Source organism: Hemicordylus capensis, chromosome 2 (assembly GCF_027244095.1).
Source record: "Hemicordylus capensis ecotype Gifberg chromosome 2, rHemCap1.1.pri, whole genome shotgun sequence".
NCBI lineage: Eukaryota > Metazoa > Chordata > Lepidosauria > Squamata > Cordylidae > Hemicordylus > Hemicordylus capensis.
This window is the reverse complement of record NC_069658.1, coordinates 34608018-34631835: the sequence shown is the minus strand read 5'-3', so window position 1 is coordinate 34631835 and position 23818 is coordinate 34608018. Positions and strand designations below refer to the sequence as shown.

Here is a 23818-nt window from a genome sequence, read left to right as displayed (position 1 = left end):
AGCAATCACAATGCAATTGTTCTTGCAATCAGTGTCCCAATGGACATTGCTCTCAGTTCATATTCTGCATCAGCTATGCTGAAGTACAGTTTCCTCTCTTCCAATAGCATAAAAAGGATACGATGTGAAAGGAGAAACCCTGTGACAATCAAGGAAACATAGACGTGCCAACATGTGCTTACTCAGACAAGCACAGAAAAGCATATTCGCCATTCTTTATCTCCAGTTCTTTAGTTTACCCCAAACCAGGCTGTTCAGGATTGCATCTCTCTCTCTCTCTCTCTCTCTCTCTCTCTCTCTCTCTCTCTCTCTCTCTCTCTCTCTCTCTCTCTCTATATATATATATATATATATATGTCTAGAGCTCTGTGGTCAACAAATGTGAGGTGAAAGAAAATAAGAAAACCCTCCAAACAAGAAAACCCCACTGAGCAAGTGCAGCTGTAAAGTCCTCCTTCCTTCCATAACTTCCATGTACAGTCTGAGTACTGTGTACACATGTATAGATATGTATGCACATACAGTTCACATGTTATGTTTAATAAACTTACAACAGTACACTTCCTAACCGTACCCTACATTTGAGGGACACAGAAGCATGATACAAAGGTTCTGGTATCCAGTCAAGTCTTGTTATTGTGGTAGCATTTCCCCCCTCTTCCCCTGCATATCATGGATATTACTATACAAGGGACTTATTGCATAGAACTGGTTATCTGGCATTTCACCTTGGAACCAGGAGCAGAAGTATAACATCATGTGACTGTTCCTCTGTCATAAATAGCCAAATATAGCTAAAGTGTGTTCGCGTTTACAGCACAGATGGATGTTTGCAAGGCAGCATCTAAACGTGATTCACAGGTCTGAGCTATGCAATTCTCTTTATTTGATTGCTGTTAATACAATACAATCTGTGGCAATATGTTAAAACCAGCAGACCCTGGAAGGAATCAGGCTTTAGTTTCGAGAAACACCCACTTCTTTTGGCCTGAGAAGAGAAATGCCAGAGACTGAGGAAATTCTGTAAAACCTTCACTAAAATAAAGCTTAGTCTGGTTGCAAGGCAAGGAGTCTGTTTGATGCTGTAAGCAATCCTATAACCTTGAAACAGCATGTATGACTCTGCAAAGATTGAGGCAATGGACACAACTTTTTTAAAAAACGACATGTTGAGGGAAAGGTTTTTTATTAAACAAATTTTGTTTAGATTGCGTTTACTGAATTTGTCTTGCAAATAGTTCAACTTGTGTCCAGTTCAGTTCACCATGTGCTGAAAAAAATCTTCAAACTGATTTTGTGATGTGCAGGCTCCACTTGTGCATGCCAAAGCATTCACAGGATCAGTCGTTGCGTCTACATTTGGGTTGATGGCTGCCAAACATTATACAAAATACAAAGTTATGCCAGATTTGGGGAGTCCATCCAGAGACCATACTGTTCTGAAATCTGACTGGTGCTATCTAAAGGTTTCTAGTCCTCAACACACAGTGATGGTGCCCTAAAAATAGGATAGGATGAAGGCAAGAAAAACCTTGCAGGTAAACACGTTGCATAAGAACATAAGAACAGCCCTGCTGGATCAGGCCCAAGGCCCATCTAGTCCAGCATCCCGTTTTGCACAGTGGCCCACCAGATGCTGCTGGAAGCCACAGGCAGGAGTTGAGGGCATGCCCTCTCTCCTGCTGTTACTCCCCCGCAACTGGTACCCAGAGGCAGCCTGCCCCCAAGGCTGAAGGTGGCCTATAGCCTTCCGACTAGTAGCCATCAATAGGCCTCTCCTCCATGAAGTTATCCAAACCCCTCTTAAAGCCATCCAGGTTGTTGGCTGTCACCACATCTCGTGGCAGAGAATTCCACAAGTGGATTATGCGTTATGTGAAAAAGTACTTCTGTTTGCTGGTCCTAGATTTCCTGGCAATCAATTTCATGGGACGACCCCTGGTTCTAGTGTTATGGGAGAGGGAGAGGAATTTCTCTCTATCCACTTTCTCCACACCATGCATGATTTTATAGACCTCTATCATGTCTCCCCACAGTAGTCTTTTTTCTAAACTAAATAGCCCCAGGTGTTGTAGCCTAGCCTCATAAGAAAGGTGCTCTAGGCCCTTGATCACCTTGGTTTCCCTCTTCTGCATGTTTTCCAGTTCTACAATGTCCTTTTTTAGATGTGGTGACCATAACTGTACGCAGTACTCCAGGTGTGGCCGCACCATAGTTTTGTATAAGGGCATTATAATATTAGCAGTTTTATTTTCAATTCCCTTCCTAATGATTGCTAGCATGGAATTGGCCTTTTTTACAGCTGCCGCACATTGAGTTGACACTTTCAACGAGCAGTCCACCACGACCCCAAGATCCCTCTCCTGGTCAGTCACCGACAGCTCAGATCCCATCAGCATATACTTGAAGTTGGGGTTCTTCGTTCCAATGTGCATCACTTTACACTTGCCAACACTGAACCGCATTTACCATTTTGTTGCACACTTACGCAGTTTGGAGAGATCCTTTTGGAGCTCTTCACAATCAGTTATGGATTTCACTACCCCAAAGAGTTTGGTATCATCTGCAAATTTGGCCACCTCGCTGCTTACCCCTGCTTCTAGATCATTTATGAATAAATTACAAAGCACCGGTCCCAGTACAGATCCCTGGGGGACCCCACTTCTTACTTCCCTCCATTGCGAAAACTCTCCATTTATACCTACTCTCTGTTTCCTGTCTTTCAACCAGTTAGGAATCCACACATGTACTTGTCCCTTTATCCCATGACCGCTATGTTTCCTCAGGAGTTGTTGATGAGGAACTTTTTCAAAAGCTTTTTGGAAGTCCAGGTATACTATTATTATTATTATTACTATGTCAACTCGATCACCTTGATCCACACACTTGTTGATACTCTCAAAGAACTCCAAAAGGTTGGTCAGGCAAGATTTACCTGCACAGGTTGCACAGTCTTCTGTCGGTGTTTCTGACACACCGGGGCTGCTGTGCTCGTTAAAAACAACAACAACAATGCTGCCACCTTAAAAATCAATGCTGCCACTCATTAGGGACATTTCCATTCTTCCTAATGGAAGTAGTGCTGCACAACTGCAACAAGCTGCTTTTATAGGTATGCGAAAGATTCCTCTTGGGCGAGACTGCCAGGGCTGCCTTTTATGAGTACAGTAGTTTTGGCATGTCATAAACACATACAGAAGACTGCACATCATGTTGGCCACTGTCAGTAGAGGGCAAAGTATAAAGTTTATTGGGAATCATGGCCTAATAAAAGATTATGTGATGGGAGAAGAAAGTTGCAGAACTTTATGTATGAAAGAAGACATGAGAATGAATGGATGGAAGTGATAATAAATAGGAAATGATTGATTTTAGCTGAGTTTTGGAGGAAGACATTGTGACAGATTGAAGCTGTAAGGGCAGGCAGCAAACAAGAAAATATTACATGAAACTGGAGGTATCTCTGGGTTACAGACTGATTCTTGATATTGGAAACAAAGATGCAGAATGAATGAGAGGAAGACCTAGGAAACAATATGAAATGTTTGGGTTTAGGCATGTTCAGTTTGAAATATTATATTTGTGATTCATTCAGGAGCTGTAGTAACCAAAGGAAGTAGAGTCAGAAAGTAGGAATGATCAGACACAGATCAATATAGCTAATATCCTCAACATCCTGAACCCAGACTTTTTATGAATGCCAATAAGAAACAGTTGGGATCCATGGAGGGGTGAGATAAATTGGTGTCTATAGTTTGCTTATGGGCTTAGGTACAGTGCAGCATGGAATAATCACAAAATTCAGGAAGAATTGCATGACAATTCTCAAGTTACATTCAGTAGTAAAATGGATTTCCTTGTGCTGAAATATGGGAGGGGGGGGAGTATAGTCCTGTCAAATTTAACTAATAGTGCAATTCAAAACATCATCAGCAAAATCCACATTTCTTATTAATAATAAGTAAATTAGGTTAAATAACAAAAGAAGGAAGTTTACTTATAGAGAATGGAGTGCCTGTAAAAATAAATATCCAGTTTTCCTAGACTTTTAGTGGCTTGTTACTAAACATTTAAGAATGGCAGTATTAGAGTTAAGAGCTTGCTTTCCTCTCTGTAATACTTGTGCTGTGCCTAGTTTGCTTTGCACCATCATAAGAGTTGACATAATCTTCTCTTTTTAAGGTCTCTAACAAGAGAGAGGGAGGGAGGAAAAATCCTGATTTGGACCCTAACTTCATTGTGATTTGTCTGTCAGTTCACTGGATTCAGAATCTTCCATCACAATTAGCACTTCTGTATCCAGATTTCCTTCTCCTTGAATGCTCACAAGGTTTTGCTGTGATGGCTTTTCAGTGTGAAGACCTGGAACAAGAGGATGAATTCAATAGCAGCCCAAACTGGTGAATGAATGGTATTCCCAGGCTATTGTGCTGGTTAGTCGCATGTGGGGAGGTAATAACAGGGTATTATAGTCTTTCTTAATGTCTCATCTACATATCAGTCTCATGGGACCTGCAGTCTTTTCAACCAAAGCCTTCCAAAATAAGAACTAAGAGGTGTAGCTTTCCCAGGGCTGCCAGTGTGAACATCAGTAATCAGAAATATGTAAAAATCACATTTACACCTCACGGACTTTCTCTCACCTTCTGGCCTCCACTCCACCCAGAATATTTGGGAATATCTGTAACATTGAGAATTGACCAAAGCTGAAATAAATTTACAGATAGAACCAGTATGTACAACTTTATTTTGAAGTACTTTTGATGACCAACATGGTGGCTGACATCCTGACTAAATTATTTATTGAGCAGTCCTATTGAAAGTAAGTAGTCTAGATTAGGAGTGAGACTGAGGGAAAACATAAGGAGCAACTCTTCACTTCAGTTTGGAGGAGGCGAGAGCGAAGACACCTTGTGGGGGGCATATATAGGTGGTTAGGTTTGGCGGGGGAGTTCAGTAAAATCAAGGGAGAAACTCCTCAGATGCTTAGAAGGGATCTGCACCCTGCTTAGAGTAACTCCTGAGTATCACTATTCAATGAGTTAGTCTGGATGAAACAGCTGGTATTTCTAATTGTATAACATCATTCAGTTTGCTTTTTGTTTCAGTAATGTTTTTCATCCCATAGATCAGGGATAGCCCATTTCTGTATTCTTGGAGGCCACCCTGCCGTCTAGCCTGGGGACCAAAAGTGGGTTTTGTTGCTTCAACTAACCCCTGAGGAGTAGTCTGTAATAAAGTTGGCATCATACTGCATAAAGGGCTTCATAGCTATGAAGCACAGATGGTGTGTAACATACCAATATCTACACCAGCATTTTTCGTGCATTTAATATACATACAAGAGAGCTGTGGAATATCCCTGTTTCTTACACTTTGAAAACATTTTTCACTTGAAACTGCAAGCTTTTTATTTAAAACAACACCACCATAGTTGGATTAACATTTATTTGAGCCACCAGGGGCCAGATAAAGGCTGAGTCACTTGAGACCAGATCTGGCACAGGGGCCCTTAGTTAGCTGTCCACACAAGTACTTAGCGCAGATCATATTGTTTTATAGTGGTAAAATGAGCCAGAAACCAGCCCTTCTTCCATCAGAGATGAAATACTACTACCAGTGGAAAAATAGGCAGAAACTCACATATTCTCTCTTACTTTTTTCTTTCCCTCCTCCAATAACCATTCCTTGAGAGTAGCACAACACATGATTTCTGTTAGCATTTACAAAACATTCTCTTTAAGAGAGTATGTACAGGAAGATAAATCATCTTATTAGAGGCATGCTATATATATAGTTGAATGGTGTATAAATGCACTTTTATACATAAATCTAGGAACTGCTGAAATTTTTCTTCATGAAATCAGCACAGTCTTTGCTCCAGATAAATGATAGCTCTGTCAGCATTGAGGACAGTCAAAAAGCAGCAGATGAGTCTATGCAGTTCCATCCTTGTGTACAGGACTGCATAGAGAAATTTATTATAAACATCAGTGGTACACATGTTGGCACTATGGTGATTCTTACGGGGGGGAAATGCTTGTGGAAAGAATGCATTTACCATCAGTGCACATAATATTCTCCACACAGTCTGCAGTCCACACAATTCTGCGCTTTGGAATAAAATTACATAGAGGAACAAGCCACGTTTGGATTTTGTTAAATGGCCCATAAAGACAGTTTCAGAATATGGTTCCATATACGCAAGATCGGACATTGGTATGGACGAAAGATTAATTTTCTTTCATACAAGGCAAGCACACTGTTTCATATCAGTGGTTTTGATTGCTTTTCCGGTGGCTTTGTTATCCCTGATGCTCAGACGTGATGCAGCTGAGCATAAAAGATTCTGTCTGGCCCTTCAGACCTCCTATTCTGGGACTGAATCAATAGAGAACAGAAATGCCAGTGAAACTCTCCCAGCTTGAGCTTCAGGAAGAATTTGGGGTTCAGAAAAGCTCAGGGGCTGCAATGCCTGTAGACTTTGGGCAAATTACAAACCTACAGAGCCACTGTGCCTTTCCTTTTACTGCTGGTATGCTGGGAGACAAGGGGAAAGGGGTTTTTTTGGAGGGGGGAACTCCCCTGTGTGCTGCATCACAGCTTTTCAACATGGGGAGCAGAAGAAACCCCTCCCACCCCCAGTCTCATTCACTGCCACCAGTGCTCCCATTCCCCACCAGTGGGTGAATGGACCAGTAAGTAAAGGGGAAGGTGAGTATGTTTTTCAAGGGTGGAGGGTGGAGGGGAGGGTGTTTTCCCAGTCTGGGGAAAGAAATTGGATAATCTCCCAAACCAGTTGAAAGTTTGGCCATCTCTGTTTTGAGAGCCTCTCGAATATCACACTTGTATTTGTATATGAATTCAAACCTATGCTCAATTCATGTTCATTGAATAATGCTTCAGCAAGCACAGCATGTGGACATCCCACGGACAGTTTGATTTTTGTACTGAACTGTGAGTAGAATATTAAGGAGACCACTATCTAAATTAGTCACTGTTATTAGTTGCAAACACTTGAGGCTGAAAAACTTTTCAATTTATGTGCATGTACCAGCTGACATCCTGAGACCACCACTGTGCTCATAGCCTTTGTGTGGTGATGGTAGTAGAGTGAACTTCTTGTGGCCAACCCAGATAGACCATGGGGAGTAGTTTACCAAGAAGCCCCTAACACCTGGAACCAGCCTTGATAAGCGCCTTACACTATAATATCATTCTAATAATGGAAAGAATCCTTGCATTTCCCCAGTGAAATGCCATGCTTCCCTCTTTTGTTTATTGTCTGCTGTCTCAGTGCTTTATGCAATTATCGTGCTCTTTGGAACTGTTCATTTCAGCTCTTCAAGACCAAGGCAATTACAAAGCTCTGGCACAGCCATCAGATATAACCCAGCCAAAGTTATAGACATTTAAGTCTGTTTTCAACCTTTATGCCGTGCTTTTTCAAAGTGACTATCTACCTGCTCCCCTCACCCCGACAAATCCCTACTGGGGATATTTATTCTCTCCATGCAAGACCCTTGTCTCCCACCCCAAAGACAAAGTTTCTCTTAACTTACTCTGAGATAGCAGGCTGAAATTAATAAACAGCAGAAGCAAGAGCAGGTAAACTTCACTCCTGACTGTCCCTGACTGTGGAGAAAATCTAAAAGAGTAGTCATGTTATTCTGTTGCAGCAAAAACAGCATCTTTCTTAACGTAAAGCGGTATATAAATAGTAGTATCAGCAGCAGTAGTAACGTGAAGATTAACAAATATATTGTGCCACAAAAATCATATGGAAGTAACCTGAGTCAGGCCATTGGTCGACACTGACTGGCAGTGGACCTCCAGCCACCTGGAGCCTGGACCCAAAGGCCTTTGGAGCCACCCCCCTGCCCCCGCTACAAGTTAAACATCATCGCCCTCCCCCACACACATCATGACACAGTATTTTTGACACGTGGGTTCTTAAGGGCACAAACAGCAACTGAACTCACAAGAATATAAAACAGGTATATGTATGCAAGTATGCATTAGCAGAAACATTTCAACACGCAACTTAACATATTCACATCACACATATTTCATTCCCCACAACACCCTCTGTGTCAAACGCAGAGAACATAAGAACATAAGAACAGCCCTGCTGGATCAGGCCCACGGCCCATCTAGTCCAGCATCCTGTTTCACACAGTGGCCCACCAGATGCCGCTGGAAGCCACAGACAGGAGTTGAGGGCATGCCCTCTCTCCTGCCATTACTCCCCTGCAACTGGTACTCAGAGGCACCCTGCCCTTGAGGCTGGAGGTGGCCCACAGCCCTCTGACTAGTAGCCATTGATAGACCTCTCCTCCATGAAGTCATCCAAACACCTCTTAAAGCCATCCAGGTTGTTGGCTGTCACCACATCCTGTGGCAGAGAGTTCATGCATGAGGACATGCAGAGGACATGCTTGGCCTCCCAGGGCAGTGTGGGCCGGCAGCACAGCTACAAAACCGCCTGGGATAGACTAAAGAGGATTTGAGAGCCCCCCAGGAGGCTTTACAGACAGGGCTGTTACCCCGAACCTCCTTCGGAAGAGAGAATGTGTGTTCACACACCAGCCAAACTTACTTGAAGTCCCTTCGAGATCCTTGGACCCACTCCACACCCTAATTGGGCTTTGTCTTGCAAATTCTAGCTTATCTCAATGTATTTCCAGGTTTTTAAAATGCTGGTTTTAAGCTACTGTTTTTGAAAACTCCAGAGCAAATAGGGAGAGGCACTGACTTAGAATCATTAGCATAAGAGGGATACTCACTTTAGAAATGCAGATATAGCTCTTTAGTAATCTCCCCCACCCGCCATTGGCTAGAAGGAAAACTCAGAGGCATGCCATGTGAACTTGCATTAAAACAAAACCCAAGAGCAGAGGGGAGGAGCTGCTTCCCTCATTGCTGTGAGTGTGATTTGAAGTGGCTTCGCTCAACATTTACCCGGCAGCATGAAGCCATGTGTGAATTGTTGGGAATTCTCTCTGGTAAGAGATACCCTGCTATTACAGCAGAGAGCACTGAGGCAAAACACAGCAGAGTCTGCCCAGGCATGCGTATATGCTGAGAGTAAAAGAAACTTGGTGCGAGTTCATAGTTTCAAATCAATATAAGGAGTCTTTATTGGTGAACTCCATTCTAGATAGGAAAGTGGAGTGATAGGATCTCTAATCTATCTATCTAGGTGGATGCAGAGGGATGGTTTCTGTATCTTTGCACACATGGTGAAGGGAGAGAGGAGTGTGTGTGTTGCAAGGGAGAAGAAAGGGAAGGAGGAAGAGGAAGTGGCAGGCAGGCAGGCAGGAAGTCCCTGAGAATAGCAATCTACATACCAAAGGGATAGTGTCAGAGCAGTAGAGAAGGGATGACCAATGTATTGACCTCTCTAGCCCTCTGACTCAGTAGTCTGTCCCCTCTGTCATTGAGACATGAGACAGTGCAGAGTCCTTCACTTCCAGCATGAATAACTCCATGGAGGTGTGGAGATCCTGGGCCGCTTGGAAGTCCAGGGGTAAGAGCACATCTGGTCTCCAGGCTTTCAGAAACAATTTTTTCAGAAGTCAGTGGCTCAAACTAGGATTTTCTGCAGGCAAAGCAGGTGCTTCTTCACCACTCAGCTAGTGTCCCTTCCCCTGTGCACTTTTAAGGCATCTGAAGAAGAAAGGTCTTTGGTACTGGTCTATCAAAGTTAAGGCTAATAAAAGATAAAAAAAAAAATAAATAAAAATAAATAAATAAAACAAGTACAAATTAAAATAAAACAAATAAAAATCCCCCTTTAAGGTATCCTTTGGAATTAATATCTTTTAAAACTCCCTATTGCAAAGTATTTGTTTATATATCTCTATACAGCAATGGTTTCAGAGTACAGATCACAAACTAGCACTGGGTTGTGGCATATTAGACATCAGCAGCCCAAGAAATCAAAGGACACCTTCCCCCTCACACCTTTTGGGGGTAGTGGTGGCAGCTGCAACAGCCTCCACCACTTCCATTGGAGCATACACAAGTGCACGGAAACAACCAACTCCTCCCCCCGCAATAGGAAATTTAAAAAAAGAAAGAAATAAGAAGAGGAAGCCATGAAAGAGCAGTAGGGTTCTAAGGATCAGGCAGTAACAGCCTTTCCTTTCTTGTAAAGAGTGAACCGGAAGTGAACCCTGTCCTGAACCCTGAACAAAGTTGAACAAATTAACATCTTCCCATCCCACATATTTCTTTCCCCACTTCCCCCTCTGTCTCTAAAGAAGAGGTCATCTCGGCCACCCAGCACAGGTCACAATCATGCTCGGCCACTTGGTGCAGCGTGGCAATCACACCACCCGGGACAGACTAAAGAGGGTTTGGGGGCCCCCAGAGAGTGTGGAGGCCCTGGACTTTGGCCCAGAAGTCCGGGGGTAAGAGTGCCTCTGGCTCGACTGTCCTTTCATCCCTCCTGCTTTCTTTTCCTCTTCGTTACTAGCCCACCAGAGGCACAGGACGCTGGAGGATGTGTACTGTGCTAGGAAAAGGAGGAGAAAGAGGAGGAGGTGGCAGCAGCAGCAGCAGCAGCAGTGGAGGAGGACTATCTCAGAGCACTGTTTGCCAAGCAGTGGCTAAGACACTGCTGAGGAAAAGCTGCTCCGGTGGCAAGCAATGGGTGGAGAGAGACAAGTGAGATAGCTTGCCACCCTGCTGGGGCTTCTCAAATTTGCCAGTTTGGGCAGCTGCCTCACCTTGCCTTGCCTCATAGAAGAACTGACCCTGATGTCAGGCACTGGGACCCTTGCTGATTACCATTTGTATGAGCGCTTAAAATATCATCCACCCCATTTTAGAAGTAATATTACTGTTATTCAGACAAAGAACTAATCGCTTGTTTCTGGTAAGATTGCTAAATTTAAGTAGTTGGGAAACACCTATGCTGAAAGGCATCATCTCACACTGCACAGGAGGAGGCAATGGTAAACCCCTTCTGTAGTCTACCAAAGACAACCACAGGGCTCTGTGGTCACCAGGAGTCGACACCGACTTGAAGGCGCACACACAAAAATTGCATTTATTGCCTATTGTGATTTAATGATTTAACACTTGTGATTTAACTCTTATGAGAATACACTGTTAGTTTGGGTTGTGGGAATAAATAATGGCCTTCGATTGGGTTATAAGAAAATAAGTTTGAAAACTACTGTTATGCAGCAGACTGATTTTCATTAATATGTTGTTAGTCTGTTTCATAATAGCATATTTTCAAAGTGTATGAATGAGTGTAACACTCCTTTCCCCCAATTATTTGCTTTCATTTTTTAAAACAGAAAATAGACATATATCATGCAAGCACTATGAAGCACGGAACAGTTGGCAGGTTGATCCATTTATGCACGTCAACATGGACACCTCATATTCAATTTATCGGCAGCTTTGTTACTTCCCTTAATTTGTCTTGTTTATGCATTCAGTTGGTATCCCATAGGAATAAACGTCTCACACATTCCGTGCATTTCTGAAACACAGGGGTATCTCTTTAAACATGTGGCAGACTTGATTTCATGATGTCTTGACCCATTCTAAGCCCCACAACATCACCTATCAATTACTATGTGATTTAATTGCTGCCCTGATTATAGAATATTCTGTTTTCGGTGGCAGTAGTAGGAAATATAATTATGAGTTGTGGAGGTGGTGGTGGGGTGGAGTGGAGTGGAGTGGAGTGGAGAAGGAGAGGATAATAAATGGATACCGTTTTGGCTTCCCATTTTCCAAAAGGTAAATCCTTCATATGTGAACAAAGCAGATTTTCAAGATTATATACTACTTCGTAGATCCAGACGTAGGGCTAGCGAGAACTGAGAACAGGTTAGGTAACTGTGCCATTTATTTTGGCTTTCCCCACATATTAGATACATGGTCCATTCCAATTTTTTAAATAAGGAGAAACACCTTGCACAAGTTACTTGTGCCCAAGCATAATTTTACTTTGCCTTAAATAATAAACTTATATCCGCCAGCACCATTCCTTGTTTCCAAGGTGGGGAGGGACAAGAAAGCTGAAAACTTTGAAAACTTGGAGGATGAATTGGTGTCCTGTAGCTTATTTTAGTTCCCTTTGTTTAGAATCCAAAATGTTCCCAGCTTTTCCCTCTTAACTGCCATAATGCTTGCAATACAAATGAATTTTGGCTCTCAGTAGTTATCCTGGGGTAGCCTACCTGAGGCTCTCCAGCTGCTGTTGGGCTACAACTCCCATCATTTCCCACCACAACTGCAGCTAGAGATGATAAGAACATAAGAACAGCCCTGCTGGATTTTATAGACCTCTACCATGTCTCCCTGCAGCAGTCTTTTTTTCTAAACTAAATAGCCCCAGGTGTTGTAGCCTAGCCTCATAAGAAAGGTGCTCTAGGCCCTTGATCATCTTGGTTGCCCTCTTCTGCACCTTTTCCAGTTCTAAAATGTCCTTTTTAAGATGTGGTGACCATAACTGTACACAGTACTCCAGGTATGGCCGCACCATAGTTTTGTATAAGGGCATTATTTTATTAGCAGTTTCATTCTCAATCCCCTTCCTAATGATCCCTAGCATGGAATTGGCCTTTTTTACCCCAAGATCCCTCTCCTGGTCAGTCACCGACAGCTCAGTTCCCATCAGCATATGCTTGAAGTTGGGGTTTTTCGTTCCAATGTGCATCACTTTACACTTGCCAACATTGGACCGCATTTGCCACTTTGTTGCCCACTGATCCAGTTTGGAGAGATCCTTTTGGAGCTCTTCACAATCAGTTATGGATTTCACTACACCAAAGAGTTCGGTATTATCTGCAAATCTGGCCACCTCACTGCTTACCCCTGCTTCTAGATCATTTATGAATAAATTAAAAAGCACTGGTCCCAGTACAGATCCCTGGGGGACCCCACTTCTTACTCCATTGCGAAAACTCTCCATTTATACCTACCCTCTGTTTTCTGTCTATCAACCAGTTAGCAATCCACACATGTACTTGTCCCCTTATCCCATGACCTCTAAGTTTCCTCAGGTGTCGTTGATGAGGAACTTTGTCAAAAGCTTTTTGGAAGTCTAGGTATACATTGTCAACTGGATCACCTTGATCCACACACTTGTTGACACTCTCAAAGAACTCCAAAAAGTTGGTCAGGCAAGATTTACCTTTGCGGAACCCATGCTGGTTCACTCCCAGCAGGGACTGTTCTTCTATGTGCTTTATAATTTTATCCTTGAGGATGCTTTCCATCAATTTGCCTGGAACGGATGTTAAGCTAACTGGCCTGTAATTTCCCGGATCACCCCTGGATCCCTTCTTGAAAATCGGTGTTACATTTGCTACTTTCCAGTCCTCTGGTACAGAACCTGATTGCAGGGATAAGTTATATATTTTAGCAAGGAGGTCAAACAACAATTTCACATTTGAGTTGTTTGAGGACTCTTGGATGGATGCCATCCGGCCCTGGTGATTTGTTAGTTTTCAGTTTTTCCAGACAGTTTAGAACATCATCTCTCGTCACTTCTATCTGACTCAGTTCTTTAGCCGCCATCCTCGAAAAGCCTGGTTCAGGAACAAGTATATGCTCAGTTTCCTCTGCCGTGAAGACGGATGCAAAGAACTCATTTAGCTTCTCTGCAACCTCCATATCGTCCTTAATAATCCCTTTCACTCCCTCATTGTCTAATGCTCCAACTGCCTCCCTGGCAGGTTTCCTGATTCTGATGTAAAGAAGTTTTTGTTATTCCCCTTGATGCTTTTAGCTAAATGTTCCTCAAACTCTCTTTTCGCCTCTCTTATTGTTGCCTTGCATTTTTCCCCCCAGAGTTTGTGTTCCTTTCTGTTCTCTTCATTTGGACAGGCCTTCCAGTTTTGGAAGGAAGTCTTCTTCCCTTTTATGGCTTCCTTGACAGTACCCGTTAGCCATGCTGGCATCTTCCTGAACTTAGTGGTACCTTTCCTCTTTTTGGGTATACAATCTAACTGGGCTTCTAGTACTGTGGTTTTAAGTAAACTCCATGCACTCTGGAGCGAAGTGACTCTCCTGATTTTCCCATTCAGCTTCTTTTTCACCATACTCCTCATTTTAGACAAGTTTCCTCTTCTGAAATTCAAAATGTCTGTGTTAGACTTCCTTGGTGATTCTCTCCCCACATGTATGCTGAATTTGATGGCACTATGGTCACTGTTCCCTAAAGGGTCAATGACACTGACATCCCGCACCAGATCCTGGGTCCCACTCAGAATTAAGTCCAAGGTTGCCTTCTCTCTGGTCAGTTCCAAGACCAACTGTTCTAGGGCACAGTCATTTAGCGTATCTAGAAATCTGACCTCTTTGTCATGCCCTGACTGTGAATTTACCCAGTCTATATGTGGGTAATTGAAGTCACCCATGATTACAGCCCTGCCTCTCTTTGACGCCTCCCTGATTTCCTGCTGCAACTCCCAGTCACTGTCAGCAATGATGATGGGTGTTGTAGTCCAGCAGCAGCTATAGAGCCCCTGTTTGGACATCCATGAGCTATCAAATCATTCCTGAATAAGCAGTTATCTCAAGCAATTAATATGAAATAGGTGGTTCCATTTGTGATGCATGCTTCTTTGTTTGGTTTGTAGTTTGCCTTGTCCCAAAGGCTTGGGAGTGTAAGAAGATGGGGCAGCTGTAAGTTTAGTTGCCCCTTGAAATAGGCTTCAGCTGGACCTTACTGTCTCATGCACTGAATCAGAATCAGAATCAGAATGGTTAAAGTGCTTCCACAACAGCCAGAAAGTTGAAGTCTGCCCAATTCCTAGACTTTTGTATCTTATCATAACAGTTAGCTATTGGCTTGCTTGCTGTATCCATCCACCAGACAGCAAGGTAAAACAGGCAATGGAATGGGGAGGGTTAAGTCTTCATTTATTTATTTATTTATTTATTTATTTAGACATATTTTTATACTGCTAAACCTACATCTCTGAGTGGTTCATAGCAGCAGCAGCTGCTGGTCTTGTGGCAGCAAGCATAACTTATCCCCTTAGCAAAGCAGGGTCCACCCTGGCTGCATATGAAAGTGTGACACTAGAAGTGTGACACTGTAAGATATTCTCCTCAGGGGATAGAGCTGCTCTGGGAAGAGCAGAAGGTTTCAGGTCCCCCCCCCCCCACCCCCGGCATTTCCAAGATAGGGCTTGGAGAAGCCACTGACAGTTTGTGAAGACAATACTGAGCTAGATAGACCAATGGTCTGACTCAGTATATGGCAGCTTCCTATGTTCCTATGTTCCTAATACAAATTACAACAAAATAAAACATTAAAACATCGCAACAATTTCAAATTTTAAAATAATGTTAAAAACTATTAAAATGGTATTTAATTAAAAGCCTGGATGAACAAATGTGTCTTTAAGGACTTTAAAAATTTTCAGATATGGGTGACCCCAAGGCAGCTCACAGCGAATGTAAAAATATATTAACAGCATGTTAAAAATTTAGATTGCACAAGTTCCAAAGTCGCAATGTTAGGGAAGGGGTCCAGTTGGGCACTATAGAGGTGCTGAGCTAGTGGATTGGCTACAAGCAGTTTAAGAGCTGCAGGTACATAATGGCATTTAGAGCCACTTGTAGGGATGTGCGAACCGGTTCGGATCCGAACCGGTTCGGGTCCGAACCGGTTCCGGTTCGGAGGTTCGGATCGAACCGAACCACCCCTGGTTCGGTTCGAATCCGAACCGAACTGGGGGTGGTTCGTTTCGAACCGGTTCGGACCGGTTCGGATCGGTTCGGAAAGCTGAAAATTGGTCAGATGGTAGCTGGCACCCAGGGGTACCTGTCACCCAAACCCCAAAGCAATCGGACACTCATACGATTTTTTATGAATTTTTGAAAAATATTTTTATTTTTCTCTCATAGGATATAATGGGACCCGAACCAGGCCATTATTTCTTATTGTGGAGCACTCATGGGTGCCAACAACCATGCAAACCCTGAAGCAATCAGACACCCCTATGATTTTTTATGAATATTTGAAATATTTTTAATTATTTTTCTCATTGAGTATAATGGGACCCGAACCAGTCCATATCCCCTGTTGTGGAGGACCTAGGAGCACAAAAGCAGGGTGGGTGGTAGACAGGCATGGGTGCCTACCACCCAAAAAATCTCAAGGCAATTGGACACTCCTCTGATTATTGGTGAATTGTTAAGTGTTTTTGAATTCCTCATAGAGAATAATTAGGATTGCAGCAAATGTATAGCTTCACGTCGGGGGGAAAGGGGTGTCGTAGAGTGCAGTGTGGTGGGTGGTAGTTCCTAGGGTGGGCAAGGAAGCTATCAGAATTATTTGAAAGGAATTGGGCAAAGAGGTGATTTTTAAGTGATTTTTGAAGTTTACGCGTCTTTAAGGTTTTTCCTCATAATAAGTTATAATGGAGCTTTCAGCAGCCCTATAAGTGCACATGGGGGTGCTGGGGTGGCCCAGAGCAAGTGGTGGTGTAGTGCACATAGGGTGCCAACCACCCCCATGGGTTTCTAACCCATGGGGTACAGGGATCTCTGGTAGGGGCACCCCCATGGGTACAGGGTTCTCTTGTTTCTGAGGTATTGAGTGTGGATTCTATGATAGCAAATGAGATTTTCAATGAGACACCATCAATCCACTCTAATATGCTATCATAGAATCCACACTCCGCCTCCTGCTTCTTCTCTGTGTGTGTGCTTAGTAGGGGTGTGCAATTTGGGATTTCGGGTGATTTGGCTCGGACCCGAACCGAATCACCGCTGTTCTGTTTTGTGCCCGAATCTGGGTCACCCGAATCACCCTTGATTTGGTTCGGATTCGGATTTAATCCGAATCCGAATCCGAATCGATTCAGGGGGGTAAAAAGGGGCCCAGGGGCAAAATTTTGGGGTGGGGTGGTAGTGCCCAATGGGTAGAGTCTACCACCCCAATTTCAGGGGGATTGGGCAAAGGGCTGATTTTTGGTGAATTTTTAAAGTTTTAGTGACTTTGGGGCAGTTTGGGGGCATAGCATGGGATCTGGGCAAAAGGAGTGGGGTGGGGTGGTAGTGCCTAATGGGTGCAGGCTACCACCCCAACTTCAGGGGGATTGGGCAAAGGGCTGATTTTTGGTAAATTTCTGAAAATTTCATGTCTTTGGGGCAGATTGGGGCATATTGGGGCAGAAAGTGGGGCCTGGGGCAGAATAGTGGGGTGTGATGGTAGTGCCTCATGGGTGGAGGCTACCACCCCAATTTCAGGGGGTTTGGACAAAGGGGTGATTTTTTGAGAATTTTTGAAGTTTTAGTGACTTTGGGGCAGTTTGGGGGCAGAAAGTGGATCTGCCCCAAAATAGTGGGGTGGGGAGGTAGTGCCTAATGGGTGGAGGCTACCACCCCAATTTCAGGGGGATTGGGCAGAGGGCTGATTTTTTGAGAATTTTTGAAGTTTGGGTGTCTTTGGGGCAGATTGGGGGCAGAAAGTGGATCTGCCCCAAAGGAGTGGGGTGGGCTGGTAGATAGTGCCTAATGGGTGGAGGCTACCACCCATCCCCAATTTAAGAGTGATTGGGCAGAGGGGTGAATTATGGTGAATTTATTTGTATGAGGTTGTCTTCATAAGGTGAAGTGTGCTAAATTGATTACTTCCTCATATTATTCATAGTAAAGGAAAGTGTGAAAAAGTGAAAGTGGGGTCATGAGAGTTGTTTAATTGAAAAATATCTCATTTGCTATGATAGAATGAGAATTCACACCTTTTCTATTCACCATAATTCACCCCTCTGCCCAATCACTCTTAAATTGGGGATGGGTGGTAGCCTCCACCCATTAGGCACTATCTACCAGCCCACCCCACTCCTTTGGGGCAGATCCACTTTCTGCCCCCAATCTGCCCCAAAGACACCCAAACTTCAAAAATTCTAAAAAAATCAGCCCTCTGCCCAATCCCCCTGAAATTGGGGTGGTAGCCTCCACCCATTAGGCACTACCACCCCACCCAACTATTTTGGGGCAGATCCACTTTCTGCCCCCAAACTGCCCCAAAGTCACTAAAACTTCAAAAATTCTCAAAAAATCACCCCTTTGTCCAAACCCCCTGAAATTGGGGTGGTAGCCTCCACCCATTAGGCACTACCACCGCACCCCACTATTCTGCCCCAGCCCCCACTTTCTGCCCCAATATGCCCCAATCTGCCCCAAAGACATGACATTTTAAGAAATTTACCAAAAATCAGCCCTTTGCCCAATCCCCCTGAAATTGGGGTGGTAGCCTGCACCCATTAGGCACTACCACCCCACCCCACTCCTTTTGCCCAGATCCCATGCTATGCCCCCGAACTGCCCCAAAGTCACTAAAACTTTAAAAAATCGCCAAAAATCAGAGGAAGGTCCAATCGACTTGAAATTTGGGTGGCAGGTAGAACACAAGGTCCCCTTTCAAACCAGCTATTTTTTGAGATCCGAACCGGTTCGGTTCGGATCCGAACCGGTTCGGATCCGAACCGAACCGGGGGGGTGGTTCGGCAAAACCAAAACCGAACCACCCTGGTCCGGTTCGGACCCGGTTCGGATCCGAACCGAACCGGGAGAACCGGTTTTATGCACATCCCTAGCCACTTGTTCCCCGTTAGACCACGCAGTTCCTGTCAGCAATCCCCCAGGCATCAGTTTAAAAGCTACTCTGCAACCTTTTTCTTTCTTTCTTTTTTAAAAAAGTGCCAGGAATCTGGCTTCATTTTGGTTTGAGCAAAGCCCTCCAATTTGTACAGGTTTTGCTTGCCCCAAAATGTGTCCCAGTGCCTAACAAATCTAAGCCCTTCCTCCTGGTACCTCTGTCTCACACATACATAGAGACTCTTCAGCTCGCTGGCCCTGCACACGAAACAGGTAGCACTTCAGAGAATGCTATACTGAAGGTCCTGGACTTCTATATCTTACCTAGTAGCCTAAATTTGGCTCCCAGGACCTCCTGGCTGCATTTCCCAATGTTGTTGGTGCTGACGTGCACTGCTATAGCTGACTTCTCCCCAGGACTGCCTAACAGCCTACCTAGACAATGTGTGATGTCTGCAACCTTCACACCAGGCAGGCACGTCACCATGCGCTCTACACCTGGCTCACAAACCCATCTGTCTATGCCCCTAATGAACAAATCACCCAATACTAGGAGGCCCCCAATCCCTGGAGTATCCTCTGTGGAAGAGGAAAAGCTCTCTGAGCCCCATGTACAGGTAGAGCATTGCAGTAATTATTGGAACATAGAAAGCTGCCCTATATTGAGTCAGAACATTGGCCCATCTATGTCAGTATGGTCTACACTGACTGGCAGTGTCTCTCCAAAGTTACAGGCAGCAGGAGTCTCCTAACCCAACCTGGAGATACGAGGGAGTGAACCAGGTGATGCAGAGAAATTACTTATGCTCTATAAGTAATAATACAGGAAGCAACTTTGACTGAGAAACAAGAGTTTGTTATTTATTTGCTAATTAAAATATAGACCAAGAAAAGAATAAACAGACTAACAGTCACTTATGCAGAGAGAGGGAGAAGCTCTCAGTTTGAATTGAGGAGAGCAAGTGAAAAGAGCATACACACAAAACTGTGACTCCACCCCCAAGCCAGTATGTAGCTACATTCAAATATAGACAAGTATGTCCCTTATGAAGAATTGGGACAATGTCTATGGAAAAATCCCAACACCTGGGACCTTCTGCATGCATGCATTTGCTCCTCCACTGAGCTATGGCTGCATCCTCTAAGGCAGGGGTACGCCAACCTGATTCCCCAGATGCTGGACTTCAGCCCCCATAATCCCCAGTCACAATGTCCTTTGGCTGGGGAATATGAAAATTGAAGTACAGCAACATCTGTGGACCCAAATTTGAGAACACATAAGGGGGATCATCTTACAGCACTCACATGTAGTAATTTATCCAAATGCAAACCAAAGTGGACCCTGCTTAGCAAAGGGGACAATTCATGTTCTCTACTGCAAGCCACCTAATGGTGCAGCGGGAGAAATGACTTGACTACAAAGCCAGAGGTTTCCAGTTCAAATCCCAACTGGTATGTTTCCCAGACTATGGGAAACACCTATATTGGGCAGCAGCAATATAGGAAGATGCCGAAAAGCATCATCTCATACTGCATGGGAGGAGGCAATGGTAAACCCCTCCTGTATTCTACCAAAGACAACCACAGGGCTCTGTGGTTGCCAGGAGTCGACACCGACTCAATGGCACATTTTACTTTACTGCAAGAAAACTTCTCCTCCCCTAAGTGCAGTGTAACTAAGGCATAGACAACTGCTTTCTCAAGGAAGCATCTACACCACTCTGAACTCCTACTCCCATCACTTCCCCAACCCCTGATTCAAGACATAGTACACCAGTTCCCTGGGATTTGATGACAAAATAAGTTAGAGCTGGGTGTCATTTGTATATTGGTGACCCCGCAGCCCAAATCTCTGGATGACCTCCCTGGTTTCATGTAGATGTGGAACAACCTGTGAAACAAACTGAACCTTGAAGAACCCCCAAGTCCAAAGGCTAAGGGAGTGAGCAGAAATCCCTTCAGTGACACCTTCTGGACCCTTCTTCCTAGAAAACATCAGAACCAGTCCAAGTCTGTGCCTTCTAATCTCAACCTCACAAAGCATTCCAGAAAACTATTATATTTATCTCAATCTAAGACTAGGCTTATCCCAAGTTCTTTGATGTTAGAAATTGGGGAGGTCGTCTTAAATTTAGAGTCCTCTTCCTTTTGGGTAATTAATATAACCTATATTTAATCCATACCATATGTTTAAGGGGGCCGTCTTAAATTCTGGGTCATCTTCTATTCAGGTAAATACGGTATCATGATCCATGGCATCAAATGTGGTTGAGAGATTTAGCAAAACGTGCCCTGCTCTGCAACTCCTTGCAGCTGTTTACATGCATGCAAGAGCGTGGGTGTTGCTCAATTTGCCTGTTTTCCCTTGCTCAGTATGTAAGCCACCCTCTTGCCTATACCAACTGGCAGCAATTCTCCAGGCTTTTGGACTGTTTCACTTCCCCCCAGCCCTACCTGAAGATGCTCGGTATTGAACCTGGGACCTTCTGCATACAAAACAAATGCTTTACCACTAAGCTGCAGCCCCTCCCAGCTGTTTATGAACCTATTGTATGTCTAAATAATAAAATAATAAGTAAAAGATAAACTTTCACATAGGCTTATAGTGTAGCTCTGATCAGAGTGTTTGTACTTGTATATGCAAGCCATTTGAACTCATTTTTTTCTTTCCTGACATTTAAAACAAAACCCAAACATTTATCTGTGAAAGATTTATTAATTCTGAAGCCATAGTAAATGGTTTCTGCATATAATCCAGCCCTTGGCAATTTCCTAGCGAATGCCACTGGTTTAAAGGCTTGAATTTGATCACTTGCCCTTGAAGTTGACGATCCGTGCTGTCAAAAGTCTAGACAGACAGATGTCTTAAGATCTTGGTTCGTGGTGAGCGATGATTGAGTAGCTTAGCTTAATACAGACCACTTGTCATTCACAAACTAAACCTAGAGTATTGGTATGTATTATGGATGTGCATTGTTTCAGTATATCCTATGAACAATGTCTGGAAACGTCCTCAGGTACATTGTCAGTCGTGAGATTTCTGCCAGTACATGACTGCACACATCTGCTTATTCAAAGGCCTACATGCAAAATCCAGCATATGGGGAATATTAAGTAGATATGTGATACTCCCTTGGGGAAGGGGTGGGGCTGTGTATCCATAAATCATTGCATGGGATGTTGACATCTGCAAAGGTTTTCTTCACACCTGTGACACTAAAAATGCAGTTTATTGGCTTGATATAATGAATAACCCATGCATAATTCAGCACAAATTACAAATAGATTAGCAATGCTGATACATCAGCTTGAGAAATCATTTCACTTTCTACATTCTATAACCCAAACCCAGTAATAGTCTTTAAAAATGTTGGTGGACTGTTCATATGTTGGCTTGTTAGAATCAAAGGACATACATATTCAAATATGAATACATTGAAAGTGCTACAGCTCAATATATTACAAAGATAAATGAAACTCATAAGGCCTTTAACATCAGGGTAGAAGGCCTTATACCGTGGTTTGCATGTTTGTGTGAACTCATGAAAATCCCTCCAACCCAGGTTGTTCAAAGCAGGGTAACCCAGCTTTTTTACTCTGCTCTTAACCAAGGTAGTAGGAGAGGATGGCCCTCCTACATCGCTTTTCTAGTTGTGTGGATCCACTCACCTTTTCTATCAGCAACAGGCCTGGAAACAATAGAGAACTGTGGCTACAGGGATTGCCGTCCATGTATGTGTCACTCTGCAAAGCACACTCTATGATCCTGGACTTGCAGCTGCTTCACAGGGCTGGGCTCACATTCTGCCCATTTATGGCCACTCAGATGGCAGCTTCTGGTGTTATGAGGCTTTCCAGTCTACTGACAGCGCAAAGCATGCTGGGAAGGCCTGCAAGGCCTTCAGAAGACTCTTGGTGCTTTCAGCAGCTCCTGATTTCATCAATGAATTCCTTGCCTGGCTTACTTGTGTTTTTCTGGGGCTTGCTGACTTAAATAAAGGTTCTGATCGTCCATTGCTACTATTATAGGAGCTCTCTAATCCCCCACCTCACTCCCATATGGTCGTGTGAAAGGCCTTAGCATATCACTTACACCATAATACTCCCGTAGGCAGTCCATACTTAATGCTACTATGTTCTGTTCCAATGTGTGATTCAAAGCAGCAGCCGTCTTGTGGTGATGCATATTACAAACATTTTATTATTAAAGTTATTTATATACAGCTTTTCCACAGTGCAAAGTCAGTTTGGTGGACGATAACTAGGAGAGAGTGGGTGTGAAACGAGTTGAAATGCAATCCAGTCTGGTTAAGACTTCATTGGTATTGACTGTTAATTTAATACTGTCACTTTAAAAAGGAAAGACTAGTGGAACTCAGGGGGAGGGGGAGAAAGCCCAGAATAGTTTTAGAGTTGGCCTAGACAGAGAGCAACAAGGTTGTAAAAGTATCTGCGGAGTTGTGAAGCAATAAAGCTTTGACTCCCCCACAATCTACTTTGATTGTGATGTAACATGGGCAGGGAGATCTACGGGGCATTTTGGCCACCTCTAACAATGCCATGAAGAGACTGCGAGCCTGGTTTCTGTTATGCATGAAACTTCCACGTTATGCTTGTGTTGAAACCTATGGCAGCCTGCAGTAGCCAGCACAGGGTGATGGTGTAATCACCATGTTCAGAGCATTATGTACTTTTGTGGAAGCTAAATAGGACAGTGGGTGACATGTTTCCCAGTCCTCCATAATGTTTTCTGATATTCAGTGGGCTTGCTCTCATGATCAAAATCCAGGTAGGAAGAGTGCCCAGCTGGGTAGGAGAGCTGGGTGCACTCCCAATCAGCAGTTGTGTGAACTCCAAGATCAAGGTAGGAGGAGGGGAGAGTGATCATGTGGGAAGCGGGAACTGGGTAGTACAGCTTTTCGTCCACCCTTGATTAAATGCTGGGGATGGAATATGGGCTGACATCACCAATCCTACCCAGCTCCCTTTCCCCACACAATCACGTTACCCTCTTCCTACTTTGATCTTGGAGTTCACATGACTACCAATTGGGAGCATGCACAGCTCGCCTACCTTTGCTGGACTAACCGGACTCTCCCCGCAGATGAGCAGGGAGCTTGCCCTGGCCATTCAGATTGGCCGCCCAAATGACTACCGGCTCTGTCATGGAGCCGATAGGGGTGGCAGGGATCAGGGGCCGCCCGACCCCCGGAAGTCCCAGGATGCCCCG

General features: G+C 43.9%; 1 long non-coding RNA gene across 1 annotated transcript in view; it reads right to left on the bottom strand.

Moving 5' to 3' along the window:
* LOC128342553 (uncharacterized) overlaps positions 1–22370 on the bottom strand; it is a 32021-nt gene extending 9651 nt beyond the window's left edge. The window contains exon 1 of the long non-coding RNA XR_008315074.1: positions 22258–22370. This is a non-coding gene — a long non-coding RNA (uncharacterized LOC128342553). The remainder of the gene's footprint in view (positions 1–22257) is intronic.
* Between the last annotated feature and the right edge of the window lie 1448 nt (positions 22371–23818).